We start from the raw sequence: 7,000 nt of genomic DNA on the forward strand, positions 1-7,000 counted from the left end.
TCAGGGAATTGCAAATCAAAACTACACTAAGATATCACCTTACACCCATTAGAATGACAAAAATATCTAAATCTAATAGTAACAAATGTTGGAGAGGTTGTGGAGAAAAAGGAACACTCATATACTGCTGGTGGGAATGCAAACTGGTGCAGCGACTATGGAAAACAGTATGGAGACTCCTGAAAAAATTAAAAATAGAACTACCATACGATCCAGCCATCCCACTTCTGGGTATTTATCCAAAGAGCTTGAAGTCAGCAATCCCAAAAGCCCTATGTACCCCAATGTTCATTGCAGCATTATTTACAATAGCCAAGACATGGAAGCAACCTAAGTGCTCATCAACAGATGAATGGATAAAGAAGATGTGGTACATATATACAATGGAATACTACTCAGCTGCGAAACTGAACAAAATCATTCCATTTGCAATAACATGGATGGACCTTGAGGGAACTATGTTAAGTGAAATAAGCCAGCTAGAGAAGGATAATCTGTGTGTGACTCCACTCATATGAGGAATTTAAAAATGTGGACTAAGAACAGTTTAGTGGCTACCAGGGGAAAGGTGGGGTGGGAGGTGGGCACAAAGGGTGAAGTGGTGCACCTACAACACAAATGACAAACATTAATGTACAACTGAAATTTCACAAGATTGTAACCTATCATTAACTCAATTAAAAAAAAATAAAATAAAAAAAAAGCCTTCTTTCAATGGCATTAGACTCTCTGTGTCATCACTCAGTCGCCTCTATATATTAAAATCCTGCATGTACAACAATTGAGACAAAGGACATCCAGATCAGAAAGGATGAAGTGAAAACTGTCTTTATTCACAGATGACTAGATGGTTTATGTAGAAGACCCAATGGAATGTCCAAAAACTCTACTAGAATTATGAGTAATTTAAGCAAGGTTGCAGGATACAAGATCAATATACAAAAATCTTGTTGTGTTCCCAAATACTAACAGCAAGGAATTGGAGATTGAAATGAAAACAATAATGTTTATGATAGTATCAAAAATATGAAATGTTTAGGAACAAATAAGTGAAGATGTGTACACTGAAAACTGCAAAACATTGCTGAGACAAATTTAAAAAGACCATAAATTCTTATGAGTGGACTGAATACTATGAAGATGTCAATACTCCCCAAACTAATCTGTGGATTTAACACAAGCGCAATCAAAATTCTAGTAGGCTTTTTTCTAGAAATTGACAAGCAAATTCTAAAATTCCAATAGCAATTCCAAGGACCTACAACAATCAAAACAACTCTGAAAATGGAGAATAAAGTTGGAGGATTTATACTCCCTGACTTCAAAACTTATTATAAAGGTATTGTAATAAAGATGTATTGGCATCAAGATAGATAAATACATCAATGGAACAGAACAGAGAATTCGGAAACAGACCTATACATATTTGTCAATTAATTTCCAACAAAGATGCAATGGAAAAAGCATAGTCTTCTAAACAAATGGTACTGAAACAACTGGATATTTATACACAGAAAATGAACTTCAATCCATACTTTGCATGATATACAAAATTAACTCAAAATGAATCATGGGGAAACTGGGAAAAAAGATTTGCAAATATAGCAAAGGACTTGTATTCAGACTTGTATTCAAGTCCTAGCAAAGGAGTTGTATTCAGAATATATAAAGAACTCTCAATATTTGATAAAACAAAATCTCAACTCAAGGGGCCAGCCTGGTTGCCTAGTGGTTAAGTTCAGCCTGCTCTGCTTTGGTGGCCTGGGTTCGGTTCCCAGGGGTGGACATATGCCAAACGTTGTCAGCCATGGTGTAGCAGTGACCCACATGCAAAACAGGGAAAGATTGGCACAGATGTTAGCTCAGGGAAAATCTTCCTCAAGTGAAAAAAAAAAATCTCAATGTAAAAAAAATGAGCAAACATTTGAATAGATGCTTCATCAAAGAATATATACAGGTAATAAATAAACACATGAAAAGATATGTAACATCACTAATCATTTGGGAAATGCAAATGAAAACCACGATGAGATATCATTACACATCTATTAAATGGCTAAAATTAAAAGACCAACAATACTAACTGTTGGCAAGGATGTGGTGCAACTGGAACTCTCATATGCCACTAGTGGGAATGTGAAACAGTACAACTACTTCGGCCATTCCTTCCAAAGTTAAACCCACACCTAGTATATGACCTAGTCATACTACACACAGGTATCACAGTGTTGACCAGCAGTCAACATCACCTGGGAGCTTGTTAGAAACGCAAATTCTCAGGCCTGACCTCAACCTGGTGAAGTTTGAGGACCACTGTCCTGGGTCAAGGACACTGACATTGACTGAGGACACCTGCCTTGTGTGTTACCTTTACTTTTCACAGCAACCCTGTGAGATGAAGGAAGTTTATTCCCACCTGAGAGAAGAAGAGACTGAGGCTCAGAGAGGCCACTTCACTCACTCTGGTTCCCTCCACTGGGCTAGTCTAGAGTTTGGGTTACACTCAGGTCTGTCTGCTTTGTGAGGTTGGTGCTTATCCAAATGACTGCTCCCACCCTTGACAGTTTAACCTCTCTCCCTTCCCCTCTTCTCACACAGCCCTTCCTAGAGAGAGTGGTCCATCGGTGCTTCATTCAGAAGGCCACTTATCAAGGCCTAGGGAAACAATGGCAGGAGGGATGTGAGTGTGGCCCCTGAGATGAGGCAGTCCACCTGAGGCACAGAAAGAAGACAAGTGGGCCGTCTGGGTGCCTCTGCTGACATCAGCACTCTGTTTACTTCCTCCTGTTTTCCACCTGGAGGAGGGGCCCAGAGAGAATTTCTCCTGCCCCTGGTTGGGCGCAGGCAGGCAGCGGGCCCTCCAGGAATCAGAGTCCAGCTGGGAAGGGAGGACCCTCGTGTGAAACAAGTAGAGGGAGGCTCGGGCCTCACAAAATTAATGTTGAAACAGGCAGAGATAACATCTCCCACTTCTGTGCACTGGGTGCATTGCAATTCTATTAACTGTGTCCTCTTACTTGCTGATTCTTGATGCTCTGACATCTGGGGCCTCAGTGACCAGGCAGAGACCACCCCTCCCAGTGCTAGTGAATTCTTAGAGATAGCAAGCTACTTGCCCAGGAGCATGCCTTTCCTATGCAGACCAATCCATCCAGAGCCCACATGAGAAACACCTTCTCTATTGGGCTCTTATGCCACAGGAGGGCAATATTCCTCTGCCCTGTTCACCCCAGGGCCAGGTACCAAAAACCAGGGAGAGCCACTCAGCCCCAGAACACACATAAACTATTCTAACTAGTTAACCCTAAACCTGCTACTCATCCTCACCTTGATTTCCCCAGAAACTACAGCAAAGTCTCCTCCACACATTTCCCCTTGCTTCCTCTGTCCTCTGCCTGATCCTGGTACCTCCCCACATGGCCCTGCATGGAGTCCCGTGACTCCTGTTTCCAGGGATTTGTGAGTATAAACTCCTTCCTTCATGACAGTCATTTCTGTGTCTCTGAGTCATACCATACTTGATTTTAAAAATCCAGGGTGTGTTTTAAAATAACAACAAGCCCAGGAGTTAAGCAGGGTCAGTTATGGTCCTCATTTACGCAAGAGGAAACTGAGGTCGAAAGTGAGATTATGAAGCTTGACTGAATTCACATTGCCAGTAAATGTTTGCTGTGGTTTGGGGCCTGAGACCAGAGCATGTGCTCCTGACCACTTCCCTGTGCAGTGACAATAGTCAGCAACCCTCTGGGCCACTTTAACAATGAAGTGTCCCTTTTCTGTGTTGTCTTGCTGCTACACAGGGAGATGCTTGAGGACTGACTGGGGCACTGGCTCATGGAGCTTTGTGTCCTCGTCACCTGGCATAGTGCGTGGGGCAGTCAGTGCTGACTGAATATGTGTGGAAAGAAAGAATGGAGAGGCCCTTAAAGGATGCGTATCAGGCAAAGGCAATGCATGTAGCTTTCCAGGCTGTGGGCAGTGTTTTCTCTGTCACCTCACTCTATCCTCACTCAGAACCTCTCAGGGAAGTACTGTCATTATCCCGCGTTTATAGATGAGAGAACTGAGGCTCTGGGAAAGGAAGTCATTTCCCCAGCAGTCTGACTCCAGTGCCTGCCATCTGTGGTTTCTGCCTCTGTCATCTTCACAAGTTTCATTTCTCATGTAAGTGAGACCTCCTCACCTGTCAGCCTCCTTCTCATGCCACCAGGCTGCCTTTCAGCTCCTGATCTATCTGACAAATGCCAACTGAGCTTCTAGGGGATGAGAGCAGAGGCCTGGGAACTGGGAAGGAAGGCTTATCCCTGACCTTGCTGAGCCCCCAGCTGAAAGAAGAGAAAGGATACTCACAAAGAATGGAAACAGGAGATCTCTGTCTCCCTTCTGCTCAGAGCAGTGGTGTGCTGGCAAATGTCCAACAAACAGCTCTCCAGAAAGAAGGCCTGATTTGTAGGATCTGCCAGTTTCCATGGTGTAAATACTCCCACAATAGTGATAGGACTCGTGTTCAGACTGAATGTTGTGTCCCCCCCAAATTCATATGTTGAAGCCCAGACCCCCAATGTGGCTGCATTTGGAGATGGGGCCTCTAAAGAAACAATTAAGGTTAAATGAGGCCATGGAGGTGGTGCTGATCCAATAGGATTAATGTCCTTATAAGAAATCTCACAGAGCGCTGCTCTCTCTTTCTTCACCCACAGGCGCTGAAGAAAGGCCATGTGAACACAGAGCAAGATGGCAGCCGCCTATAAGTTGAGGGAAGAGACCTCAGAATGAAATCTACCCTGGCAGCACCTTGATCTTGGATTCCCATCCTCTAGAACTGTGAGAAAGAAATTTCTGCTGTTTAACTCACCCAGTCTGTGGTATTCTGTCATGGCAGCCGAGCAGACTAATGTAACTACCAGTGTGAAGTCACTGAATGTGGAGTTGGCGGAAATGCGCAGCACACGCCATTGTCTAGTGTTCCCACTGCACAGACACAAGAGCATGACAACCTCAAGTCACAGATGATAGTAAGACATGGAAAAATAAGTAGGAAATGATGTTTCCTTCATTTTTTGTATGATTTATTTAATTGTAACCACATATTATTTAAATTCTTTGTGATCAAAAAAATTTTTCATTATAGTACAATATACATACCATAAAATTTACCATTTTAACCATTTTTAAGTGTACAGTTCATTGGCATTAGTATATTCAGACTGTTGTGCACATATTATTAGATTTTTAATAACGGCTTTGTTTAATAATTGGTTCACAACATTACACAAAATTTAACAATTGGCTCCAGCACACCCCTCTCCCTAGGGTTCCCCTAAGTGTTCCTCAGGTGGCTTGACAACTTTATGAAGGAAAAGCCGTGAAATGATTTTGTTTATGTGCATTTCACAGAATTCAAATTTAAGATGAATTATTTCACGCATAAATCCTTCTTTTTCTTTTCTTTTTTGTAATATGTTTTTAGTCAACTTTCACTCTGAAAGGCTGAGCATGTGCTTACGGGGCCTGAACCGGCAAATCGATCTCACCTGAGGTGAAGGTGAGCTCATCTCAGGCCACAGAACTTCATGTCATTGCCTGTCACCGGCCCACAGTATTTATTTATGTTTTGTTTAAAATAACAGAAGTTATTCTCTCATAATTCTGGAGCTCAGAAGTCCAAAATCAAGGTGTCAAGTGTCAGCAGGGCCATGCTCCCTCTGAAGGCTCTCGGGGAGGATCCTTCCTGCCTATTCTGGCTTCTGGTGGCTGCAGCTCTCCTCGGTGTCCCTTGGCTTGTAGATGCATCACTCACTCCCACGTCTACTTCTTAGTGTTACGACTGGGCTTCACTATATTCCCAGTTCACAAAAGTGGACCAAGGGCTCTAGGGCGGTACACTGAAGGGTACATAGAAATCGTGATGAGGGTCCAGCCCCGTGGCCGAGTGGTTAAGTTTGCATGCTCTGTTGCAGGCGGCCCAGTGTTTCGTCAGTTCGAATCCTGGGCGCAGACATGGCACCACTCATCAAGCCACCCACATGCCACAACTAGAAGGACCCACAACTAAGAATAAACAACTATGTACCGGGGAGCTTTGGGGAGCAAAAGGAAAAAATAAAAAATAAAAAAAAGTAATGATGAAAATAGTTAACACCGAAATGCAGACAACACCATGCAGGTGACGGTGACTGAGACCAGGAGAGGACGGAGGGAGGGAGGTTGTGTCTGCTGAGACGAGTGAGTGAGGACAAAGTCTTCTCCAAAGTCCAGGGCTGATCGCTGCAAACTGTAAGTTAGCACCGCTGCCATCCTTGTCCCCTGTACATAAACTGTCACAGGACTTTATTAAACTGTGGTCTCTGTAGAAAATTAAGTATTGGGTACAAACGAAAAACAATGTTCCTCAGTACTGATTTGTTTCTAAAGGTGGAGAAGATGCCAAAATCACTGGGTATGACTCAGCGTTGTGCCTCCTGTAGCAAAACAAGATGCAAGTCCCCCTGTTGGACCCAGGATGACATTGCTGGCCCTGAAGTGCTGGACGTAGCCCATCTTCCCTCCCACCTCCACCCTGCATGCCTGTCCCTCCTGCTCTTACTGGGGCTGATGGATTGACGCACCCCACATTGTGCTCAGACAATGGGAACCAGCAGGCTGCTGATCAGAGGAAGGTTGAGGGGGGAGGTGGCCGAGGGGATGTCTCCTGGCTCCTTCCCTGGGTGTGCACAGCAGAATTGTGCTTGGGGTCACTGCAGGCTGGCCACCCTCCTTTCGGACAGTAGGCTTGCCCTACCCGTGGGACCCTGCCAGAACACAGCTAGGGGTATACATGCCTTATTCCAAAACATCTTAAAGTTACCAATCAACTTCACAAACTGGTTAATCAGATGCTCTTGTCTGTCTGTCCCGAGAAGTACACCTTTATAATACAAAATTGAGAAATATGTGTTTTTATACGAATGAAAGTTAGCAAAACAGAGACAACTCTTTCTAAATATTGTTGCAGGAGACT

Source organism: Equus przewalskii, chromosome 12 (genome assembly GCF_037783145.1).
Source record: "Equus przewalskii isolate Varuska chromosome 12, EquPr2, whole genome shotgun sequence".
Taxonomy (NCBI): domain Eukaryota; kingdom Metazoa; phylum Chordata; class Mammalia; order Perissodactyla; family Equidae; genus Equus; species Equus przewalskii.